Below are 12374 nucleotides of genomic sequence, written 5' to 3'. Positions count from 1 at the left end.
GCAGCAGCACGTGTACTAACAGGAACTAAGAAACGAGATCATATTTCTCCTGTTTTAGCTTCTCTGCACTGGCTCCCTGTAAAATCCAGAATTGAATTTAAAATCCTACTGTTAACTTATAAAGCTCTAAATGGTCAAGCTCCGTCATATCTTAGAGAGCTCATAGTGCCATATTATCCCACCAGAACACTGCGCTCTCAGAACGCAGGGTTACTCGTGGTCCCTAAAGTCTCCAAAAGCAGATCAGGAGCCAGAGCCTTCAGCTATCAGGCTCCTCTCCTGTGGAATCATCTTCCTGTTACGGTCCGGGAGGCAGACACCGTCTCCACATTTAAGACTAGACTTAAGACTTTCCTCTTTGATAAAGCTTATAGTTAGGGCTGGCTCAGGCTTGCCCTGTACCAGCCCCTAGTTAGGCTGACTTAGGCCTAGTCTGCCAGAGGACCCCCTATAATACACCGGGCTCCCTCTCTCTCCCTCTCCCTCTCTCTCTCTCTCTCTCTCTCTCTCTCTCTCTCTCTCTCTCTCTCTCTCTCTCACTCTCATCCTATTACTGCATCTTGCTAACTCGGCCATTCTGGATGTCACTAACTCGGCTTCTTCTCCAGAGCCTTTGTGCTCCACTGTCTCTCAGAATAACTCATACCGCAGCGGTGCCTGGACAGTGTGACGTGTGTGGTTGTGCTGCTGCCGTGGTCCTGCCAGATGCCTCCTGCTGCTGCTGCCATCATTAGTCATTAGTCATACTTCTACTGTTATTATACACATATGACTATTGTCACACAAGTATACTGTCTGATACTAATACATACTTTCAACATATTGTACCACAGTAGCCAGAACTATAACTATAATATTATTACTTTCATTAATGTTGTTGTAAGCTACTGTCATTACCTGCATCTCTCTCTCTCTCTCTCTCTCTCTCTCTCTCTGTCTCATTGTGTCATATGGATTACTGTTAATTTATTATGCTGATCTGTTCTGTACGACATCTATTGCACGTCTGTCCGTCCTGGAAGAGGGATCCCTCCTCAGTTGCTCTTCCTGAGGTTTCTACCGTTTTTTTTTCCCCGTTAAAGGGGTTTTTTTTGGGGAGTTTTTCCTTATCCGCTGTGAGGGTCTTAAGGACAGAGGGATGTCGTATGCTGTAAAGCCCTGTGAGGCAAATTGTGATTTGTGATATTGGGCTTTATAAATAAAATTGAATTGAATTGAATCCTTCGGGAAACGGTGGAAGGCCAGGTGCGGGGTGTTCCACCGATAGTTGTTGCAGTTAACTGCACTACACTGTTTTCTTTTACTTTTTTCTCCTCTCTCCTTGACATCTTGCATGTTGTCTGGGCGCAACAGTCCAAGCTCAACAGTCCAAAATGGCGTTAGCCATTGGCAGAAATTCAACGGAGCTTCGCCTCTTGGTATCCATGCTCTTTGGTCCCACTGTAGCTTACTGCCACCCAGTGTACAAACAGTGTAATACATTGAAAATTAACACAAAGGCAAACAAATGGAGACATGGCTCTTAGAATGACTTTAGATGATGATATCACTGGATGTATACGTGCTAAAAAGGCTGAGCCAGTCTCTTAAACCACAAACTATTTAATCAGTAAGATGAACAGCTGTAACTAGAACATAATATTATTTCAGCCTTCCTCTATGAATTGGAGGGGGTGCAAAAAGTATTGTGAGGAAAATTAATGCTCAACATTGCAAGGAAACAGAAAAGAACTTTTGAAAAAAAAATCCCACAGTGTCCTTTGGGGGCTGATAAATATTATTAAAAGGTAAACTATGCAGGATTTTCCTTAAAAAATGCTATGTTGTCTCATACATAAGTAGTCCTTTGAGACCATCACTCATGACTCACGAGCAGTGTGTGGCGGTGTCTTTTTCTGCAGAGAACCTGCCTTCTGCCTGTATTTTCTTCTTATTTTGGTTTGTTTGAGAGGTTTCTGGGTGTCAGTCTTGTCAATGTGATTTCCTAAGAAGATCGCAAGGGTATTTTCTCAAAAGGTGTCACAAACATCCACTTGGACTGAAGGATGAACTGATTACATCTTGGTGGCCAAGTCAAGGTCACAGTGACAACAAAAAACACATTTTGGGCCATAACTCAAAAATATATACAGTAATTAAAACAACATTTCACACAAATATCTGACAGGACAAGTAATGATGTGATGACATTCTATATCCAAAGGCCAAAGGTCAACTTCACTGTGACATTATAATGTTCTGTATGAATCCCTTCTCTGGCCTTTATTCAAAATCATATCTCAGGAACAGATGGGGGACATTTGGTCAGATACTGAATTGGTGACTCTAATTTTGGGTGTCAGGTATCTTTCTTCCAGGATCTCTCACAGGACATTATTCAGAGCTGCAAAAAGTTTGATGGCCTGAAAAAGCGGCTGCAGGAGATACAATACACCATGTTGTACCCGGCCATGCTGAGAGTTGTGGCTGACAATACCTGACACACTTTCGCTCCACCAGAGGAGGTGAAGGGAGGATATAACTGATGATTGGAAGTGTTGGGTGAGCCGTTGTCAGGCTCTGTTTATGTGATCACGTGAGTCATTCATGTTGTCAGGTTGGGACTTCGGAGTTTCATGGATGTACTATTCCATGGCTTTGGTTTAGGAGGTTATGGAGAACCATCCTGTTTGTCAACTCTTGGACAGGGAAGTCAGGTGGGTTGCTATAAGTGATGAATGGTTGGTGGGAGAAGTGCTGTTGATGGATTTTCTTGTCATGGTCACAGGTCATGTTTTGATTATGACAAATGTCTGATAACAAAAGGATGTGAGGTGATGACTGTGAGAGTAAAGGAGACCAGAAAGATCCTGAAAATGTTTACCCTGTGTGTGTAGATATATATGTATTTGTATTTTAGGATTTGTTTATTTAACTGGTTTTGGGTTTTTTTTTGGTTGTTGGGGCGTTGGTGGCTTAGTGGATAGAGAAGGCGCTCCATGTACAAGGCTGTTGCCGCAGGGGCCCCTACCAATATCTCAAAAGCTATAAGTGCAACCCACATGAGGAAGCGTGTACCACGGCCCAGTTATCAATGAATACATCAACAGCTGGGTGTAACCCACATGAAGAAGCGTGAACCACCGCCCAACTGTCAATGTCAATAGCTGTAGGAATTTACTTTTCTACCAACAGATAAACACTCTCTGAGACAATAAATCCTTAAACACAATTCTTTTATGGGGCCAAAGCCAGAGAAAATATACACTTCACCAACTTAATGAACTGGGGCAAAGCTCAAATTTGGGAAATTCTGTTAAAAAGGTTCTCCCTTAACTTTCACCAATGTTTTTAGCTCTCCAGTCCTGCAGTTGGCTAATTGTTGACGCTTTTGAACCTCTTTTCCCATCCGGGTCACAGCACCAAGTGAAATCTGGAAAATCTCCCCACGGTGATGCAGGTCTAGTGTTTGCTGTGGTAAAATGAGGGTATCAGGGAATACAGACTCATGCTTTAATCAAGCGCTTCTTTATTGAGCAGGCCTGAAGAGAGTATTCTGGCATGCACACAGCAGTACAGAAAGGAAAAAAAAAAATGAAACCAACACATAGAATGACATCTCGATTATCGTATCTCACAAATACCTTCTCTCGTTAACCACTAGAAGACAGACATAGTGAGAACACTACATACACACTAACACAAATAATTTAAAATGTGGAAGCTGTTCAATCTCATAATAGCATACTTCTAGTTTAAATATTTCACTTCTTGTTTTTTTTGGGTACACTTCTCGTTTTTTTGCAAAGCAAAAGCAACATGTATGGTTAACTGCTTGGTCATTCTGACTATGATCTCCTTCATTATTCACTACTCTTCAACATTTTCCATGGTAGGAATATTGTCTTTTTGGAATAAGGGCAAAAACTGGAATATTTTGTGAATCAATCATCAATTTTATTTATAAAGCCCAATATCACAAATCACAATTTGCCTCAGAGGGCTTTACAGCATACGACATTCCTCTGTCCTTAGGACCCTCACAGCGGATAAGGGAAAACTCCCCCAAAAAACCCCTTTAACAGGGAAAAAAACGGTAGAAACCTCAGGAAGAGCAACTGAGGAGGGATCTCTCTTACAGGACGGACAGACGTGCAAAACAGTCTTACAGAACAGATCAACATGATAAATTAACAGTAATCCGTATAACACAATGAGACAGAAAGAGAGACAGAGACAATTCTGGCTATTGTGGTACAATACAGTAGCATACCTTGGGCAACAGGTTACAGTGACCAAACAATTGTGTTCCGGCACACACACACATGCCACACTCATGTGGTGTTGGGGGATGGGGGTGAATACTACCCTCCAGTCAGGTCCTACTGCAAACAATGCCTGGGAATATGCCAGAGAGACACTTAACATGCACACAGGTAACAGCTAGAAAGGAGGCAGGTAAGATGCATACCCTTATTGTGACATGATCTCCCTCAAACATGGGGCCAGGAAAGATGAGGCAAGCCTGAGGCTGGCTGCACACAGCTACTTTTAATGAGTGGTTAGACCAGGGGGTAATCAAGTCTCACCTGGTCTCAATAGGTTGATCAGAGGGTGTGGCAGAATGTAAGAGGGAGGGAGAGAGTGTGAGTGCAAAAGGTCTCCCTCATTACACATGCATGTATTTTTGTCCAATCAGTTTTAGGTGGATAATATGTTCTCAGACAATTGTCTCAGACTGATCAGAAAAGCCAAATCTGAATTCTATTTGTCGTCCTTTGTGAATACCTCTGGTAACTCATCTCAGTTCTGGAAAACTGTCAGATCCTTAAAGAATGGTTCCACCGTCTCACTCCCTTCTAAAATTTGCCTTAAAAATCAAATCATAACAGACAAATCAAATATGTGTAAGGCTTTTACTCATCATTTCATTTCAGCTGGGAATATCTTTGACACTCTGAAAATAAGTTTTCTCTTGCACGTGAGGTGAGGTTTATAATAAATTGGTCTGTCTAAACCCTAACAAATCTATGGGTGAATAAAACTTAGATCCTTTATTCCTACAACTCAGTGCTCAATTAATTGCACCACTGCTGACTCACATTTTTAATTTTAATTTATCACAGGAAAGATTCCCAAAATCTGGAAATATTTCCTTTACATAAAGGTGGTGATACTACCCAGATAGCACACATACATCTGGCCGACGTTGGCCCGATGTATCAAGTTTAGATTGTTAAGACATAGCAGGGAGAGCGTTTAATCATTGCCAATACGTCGCAGAGACGTCGGCCTTTAATCGAAAATGACCACCACACGACGATCAATAAAAACAATCAATAAAAGAAGCTGTGCTCAGTGGGCGCTCCCTCTATGTTATTAGTCATAGGCTTCGTTAACTACAACCTTTATTCATTTAGGTCGGACCTTTCAAACTACAAATATTTCACCATCCAATGTGAGAAATCAATGGTAACATTCAAAAATAGCTAACTGTTACCCTATTTTGTGTGTAAGTGTGCACAATGAAGAGACAAAAGTCAATTTGACAAACTTTATTTTCAAATTTCCACAAACAATATCTGATGGCCAGTCTGCTTCTCCTGGCAGCCTGCAAGAGACAGAAAAGACGATAAGCACATAACTTCAAGAAACAAATCCCAACTTCACCTCTGTATTTTTTTTTTATTTTTTTTTTTTAGCATTTTAGCTCTTTAGTCTTTTACCCAGATTGAAGGCTTTGGGTCTGTCACTTATGGGGTGTCGTTTGTAAAGTGTCTCACGCTGAAAATAACACCAACATTTTGCCACATTTAGCTTCAAACAATGTTTAAAAAAGTATTGTGAATTTTTTAACGTCACCTTTTACCACATTTACAGCAATATTTGTTAACTTAGAAATATGTTAAATGTTAAATCTAAATATTAAATCTAAATCTAAATGTTAAATCTAAATGCTAAATCTAAATCTAAATGTTAAATCTAAATATTAAATCTAAATCTAAATATAAATATAAATATAAATATTAAATCTAAATCTAAATCTAAATGTTAAATCTAAATGCTAAATATAAATATAAATGTTAAATCTAAATGCTAAATATAAATATAAATATAAATGTTAAATCTAAATCTAAATCTAAATGTTAAATCTAAATGTTCTGGGTGAAACTAAATATTTAGCTAATATGCAAATTCACAGTGCCGGTCACCGAAAGTACCAAAATAAAAGCTTGAGATGGTCAGACTGTGTTTATAGAATCAAATAACGAATTAAAACCAACTTATTGGGGGAAATGGACACTTGAACATACATTAGCGTGATAATAACTACCTAAAATAACAAGAAACGTGTTTGGAGAAATTTTATTTGATGTGTACTTTGAGTTGTTAGTGTCCCTTCGGAGGGAATCACCTTGTTGTTTTGTTGTGTTTTTTTTTTAGCATTTTAGCTCTTTAGTCTTTTATCCAGATTGAAGGCTTTGGGTCTGTCACTTATGGGGTGCCGTTTGTAAAGTGTCTCACGCTGAAAATAACACCAACATTTTGCCACATTTAGCTTCAAACAATGTTTAAAAAAGTATTGTGAATTTTTTAACGTCACCTTTTACCACATTTACAGCAATATTTGTTAACTTAGAAATATATTAAATAGTTAAATCTAAATATTAAAGGTGGCACCTAAATGTTAAATGTTACATCTCAATATTAAATCTAAATCTAAATCTAAATCTAAATGTTAAATCTAAATATTAAATCTAAATCTACTTTCGGTGACCGGCACTGTGAATTTGCATATTAGCTAAATATTTAGTTTCACCCAGAACATTTAGATTTAACATTTAGATTTAGATTTAGATTTAACATTTATATTTATATTTATATTTAGCATTTAGATTTAACATTTATATTTATATTTAGCATTTAGATTTAACATTTAGATTTAGATTTAGATTTAATATTTATATTTATATTTATATTTATATTTATATTTATATTTAACATTTAGATTTAGATTTAATATTTAGATTTAGATTTAGCATTTAGATTTAGATTTAGCATTTAGATTTAACATTTAGATTTAGATTTAATATTTAGATTTAACATTTAACATATTTCTAAGTTAACAAATATTGCTGTAAATGTGGTAAAAGGTGACGTTAAAAAATTCACAATACTTTTTTAAACATTGTTTGAAGCTAAATGTGGCAAAATGTTGATGTTATTTTCAGCAACACCCCATACTCACTCTGCTTAATTTAGTGTTGAAACGGTTAAATAACGGGATCCGTTAACTCCGTTACCTGTTAACAGCAGCTCAACAATCAGTCCTTCATCTCGGAAATACAGTGGTTTCAAAACTGCGCTATTACTTGTAGCCACCGGGTCAGTTTGCTTTGCAGAGGAGGAGACATTGACTGATAAATTGCCCATAAAATCACATTGACAACATACCGAAGGCATCCTTAAACTTCACTATGAGTGGATCCCAAGTCTCGAGCCCTGCCCAGGACCACAGGTGGGAGCTTCGGGCACTTCCACTTTTAACTCAGAACGAGTGCTCACAATAACCACATAAGTAGACAACGTCAACTAGAGAAAATAAAATGAAAACATCACAGTTGTAGCGTGTTAGCTAACATGAGCTAAACTAGCAGTTAATGAAAGATAACGTTAGCTGGTGGGGACCTGTGCTAAGCTATATACACTCAGTCGTGGCTCACCACTCACCAGGAACCTCTTTTAACGGTCAGAGAATAAACAACACAGCTATTTTCTGCCAGTTAATTCCAATTAGCTTACCTGAAACCAACTGATGAGATGCTGCTCCCTGCAAGCTCAGTTCGAAACAAAGACCGCAAAGATGAAATTCCGCCTACCGTGGCGACTTCTGTATGTGGGCAGGTATGGGCCGACCCAAAGCCGACGTAACAGAGACATTTGATGAGCTGGGACAAAAGAGTATTAAATTTAAAGGTATCCGCCCATGCGGCCGACGCTTGTCAGCTGTTAGAAATTAAGGGCCGATGTGTCGTCCTTAGGCCGACGTCAGCCAGATGTATGTGTGCTATCTGGGTAGTGACCTAAATAACTACCGTCCAATCTCAAAATTATCCTGTTTAGCAAAAACCCTGGATTCCCTAGTAAATTCTCAACTGAGACTGTTTCTGGAGTCAAAAAAACATATTACAGTCAGAGCAGTCGGGTTTCAGGTCAAATCATAGCACAACAACAGCTGCAGTATGCGTACTTAAGAATATCATTGAAGCCCTGGACAATCACCAACACTGTGCTACACTTTTCATTGACTTATCTAAAGCATTTGACTCAGTTGATCATGATATTTTATTAGATAAACTTTGCTTAATTGGGTTAGATGAACAGTCCATTAAATGGTTTTTTGATTATCTCTCAGGTAGAACTCAGGTAGTAGTCTCCAATGGCTCTAAGTCAAGCTCCCTTAATGTCTCAATAGGTGTACCACAAGGATCCATTATTGGTCCTCTTTTATTCACCATATACATAGATAATATAATCCGTGCCACCTCAAACTGTAATGTACATTTTTATGCAGACGACACTATTTTATATGCCGCTCTCTTACTTTGGCCACTAAAAAATCTACAGTCTGCTTTTGATAAATTTCAGATATCTCTCATCAAACATAAGCTTGTTCTGAATTCAGCCAAAACCCAATGTATGCTATTCTCTAGATCACTAAACAGTATTCAACATACTACCCATATCCGAACCTTTCAGGGTTCTGAAATTGAAACTATTGAATGTTATAAATACTTGGGACTGTGGCTGGATACCAGACTCACTTTTAAAACTCATAACACCTATCGAGCAAACTGAAGGTCAAAATTGGCTTTTTGTATAGGAACAAATCCTGTTTTTCTTCAGCTAATCGAAAGACCATTGTGCTGTCTTTGTGTTTTTACGTGTTTTTAACGGCCTTTCTTGTTCACCCGTGTGATCAACCCCTGATGACATGATTATGGCTATATTTAATTATCGCTTGTTTATCTGCATTGTGCTGCTGTGGACTTTATTTGTTTGGAAAACAGCGCAAATACTCCATGTCGGGAGAGAGTTAGGCCCGCCTGTCATTACCTACAGCCGGCAGGAGCTTCTTCGTCTGTGGCACTCCGCACCAACTTTGTTGGATCATGATGCTGACTTGTTGAGAATCAAGCCCAGGGCTGGATCGAGAAGGAGAGGCCGCAGAGGAGGCGTCCGGGTCAGAAACAGCCGACAAGGATATAAACCAGTTCTTCCCTCTGTGGTTATGGGGAATGTCCGCTCCTTGGTTAACAAGGTGGATGAGCTGTCAGCTTGTCTGAGGTGCAATCGCCTATACCGACGGAGCAGTTTGCTCTGTTTTTCAGAGACGTGGCTATCTGACAGGATACCAGAGTCTCATGTGAATATGGAAGGCTTTACACTTCATTGGATGGACGGTGATGAAAAAAGGACGGGCAAAAAGCAAAGTGGGGGAGTTTGTTTATATGTAAATGATAGATGGTGCCATCCCAATCATATTACGGTTACGGAGAAAGTATGTGACCCTAACATTGAGCTCCTTGTGGTGAGCTGCCTCCTTATTATTTACCCAGGGAGCTGACCCATGTGATTGTCCTGGTAGTCTACATTCCTCCATCTGGCAATGGGAAATTGGCCACAGAGACAATATCAACAATCACACATGACTTACAGCGTTCTTCGCCAGACGTGCTGGTTATTATAAATGAGGACTTCAGTCACTGCTCTATCTCCTCCACTTTACCATCTTTTAAACAAATGGTGTCACGTCCTACGAGAGGTGACAGAACTATTGATTTGTTTTATATCAATGTTAAGGACAGCTTTGTGGCTAAGACACTTCCTCCGCTGGGCAAATTCGGACCATAACTTAATTTCTTTGTTGCCCAGATATTCACTGGCGATTCAGAAACAGCCGATTGTTACACCTGCAAACGTAATAACAGCCCACAAACGTAATAAACCACAAACATAATACAAATCTGCAGCTTTGAATGTAATAATCCCGCAAATGTAATAAATTTCCCATTAAATCCGTATTAACAAGAGGCAGAAGAAAAGAAAATAAATCCAATTAAACAACATATTTGCTGCCACAGAATAATTCTGTGAACTGACAAGGAATGACCAGTGTGTTTGTGTGTGTGTGTGTATGTGTGTGTTTCTGTAAGTTATTTCTAACTTACTCAGAACACTGCTCTGTCACTTTCTGACCTGCCCCACCCGACCTGCGGGTTGCTTGTCAACACATGCATCACTATTGGCAGGTGTATAAGTAAACAAACAAACAACAGCAACCACAAAGATCATTATTCAGTCTCATATTACATTTGTGGGAAGTTATTACAGTTTAGATTTTCACCTTCCCACATATGTAATAATTTCCTGCAAATGTAATAGTTATTACATTTGTGGAAAATTGTGTGTTACGTTTGTAGTAGGCAGCTGCTATTACGTTTGTGGGAAATTTATTACATTTGAGGGATTATTACATTCAAAGCTGCAGATTTGTATAACATTTGTGGTTTATTACGTTTGTGGGCTGTTATTACGTTTGCGGGTGTAACAGCCGATAATATCAAAAACTGTGCGCATCTGGTCAGAAGATGCCTGTGAATCATTAAGAGAACGCTTTGAATGCATGGACTGGACTGTGTTCTTTGATAAAGATAATGATCTTGACAGCATCTCTGATAAAGTTACCAGCCATATTAATTACTGTGTCGAGTCTGTAATCCTCTGTAAACAAATTTTATTTTTTCCCAATAATAAACCATGGGTGACTAGAGAGGTTAAGGCTGCAATTAACAAAAAGAAAGCTGCCTTTTATAGTGATGATAAAGACAGGATTAGAGTCGCTCAGAGGGAACTTGGCGTGGCTCTGGGATAAAAGCAGATGATGCTAACCTGTGTTTTTTTTTTACCAGGTTTGATGATATTGATTTTTCTGCTTCACATGAGAATATTCTCTCCTCCCTTATGCAGAGCAGTTCTGAGGACTGTAGTCCAGCCATTGCTTTTAAGACTGAGGAGGTTCAACAGCAGTTAAGGTGTATTAAAGACAATAAGGCAGCAGGCCCTGGTGGTGTTCATCCACGCACCCAAAAGGTCTGTGCTGACCAGCTGTGCACAGTCCTCCATTCATTGTTTTCACTGGCTCTGTCCTCTGTCTGTGCTAAAATCCCAGTTATGTGGAAAACTTCTTGCCTTGTCCCCATTCCCAAGAAAGCCAATGTGTCCTGTGACCTTGCCAACCTGAGACCTATAGCCCTCACATTGCACATTATGAAGTGCTTTGAGAGAGTTGTCTTGGCTCACCTGACTAGGCAGGTGTCAGTCTTTCAGGATCCTTTGCAATTTGCCTACAGGAGAGGCGTGGGGGTTGATGATGCTATTCTTTTTATGCTTCATAACATGTACAGTAACCTTGAAACCACTGCCAGCTCTGTTAGGATTTTGTTCTTTGACTTTTCTAGTGCTTTTAATATGATACAGCCACATATTTTAGCTAACAAATTAATTAATTTCAAATTGCATAACTGCACACATGCATGGATTTCAATGATGGCAATGTTTTTGGCATTGTTTATGGCATTGCCTCTCCAAGCATTCTAGATGCTTGATAGATGCTGTACTTCTTGTAATAAACCTTTTTTTATGCAAGCAAGATGGTGTCATCGGAGACTTCTTCATCACCTTCACATCATCGCTATTTAAGAAACAACAGTGCATGTAAACATAGTCAGTCTTTACCGCAGGTCTGATGGTCCTGCAGCAAAATCCACTGTTGTAACAATTCCATTTTTAGCTTAGGGATGTAGAACGTCTCCTGACAGCCTGCAATCACACAGAGAAACACTTAATAACTAACATAACTGCCAACAGCAGCCAAGAGACAAGATTTACGACTGTAGTAAATTAAATGTCAGACTTTGATCGTCTTATTTTAAGGTAATAAATCCTTTTAAAAACATTTTCAAGACCTACACACATGATAGTCGTGCACATCCAAAAACCATTTAAGGCAGGCACTGGACAAGAAGAACAGTAACAAACAACAGTCTGAAGAATAGCGTTCAGCTTGAAACATTAGTTGTGGATTTACCAATAAATTGCACTTAAGAGAACTACAGTATGTGGACCTTCTTTGGTGTTGTTTAAAGACCTGTTGCCCTGATGTGAGAATTGACAGTAGCTTTAGAGTTGCTTTGCCATTCTTCAAAATTGGTGTAAAATGACATAAAAAGTCAGCCTGAACAAAATCAGGTAGAAGCTAATCACACTGTTGCCCATTTCACTACACTGTTCCATTTGCTGTCACAGGAAGTGATGTAGCAGGGGCTGGCTTA

This window comes from Epinephelus lanceolatus, chromosome 20, assembly GCF_041903045.1.
Source record: "Epinephelus lanceolatus isolate andai-2023 chromosome 20, ASM4190304v1, whole genome shotgun sequence".
NCBI lineage: Eukaryota > Metazoa > Chordata > Actinopteri > Perciformes > Serranidae > Epinephelus > Epinephelus lanceolatus.
The sequence above is the reverse complement of the archived record's forward strand: the minus strand, read 5'-3'. Positions refer to the sequence as shown.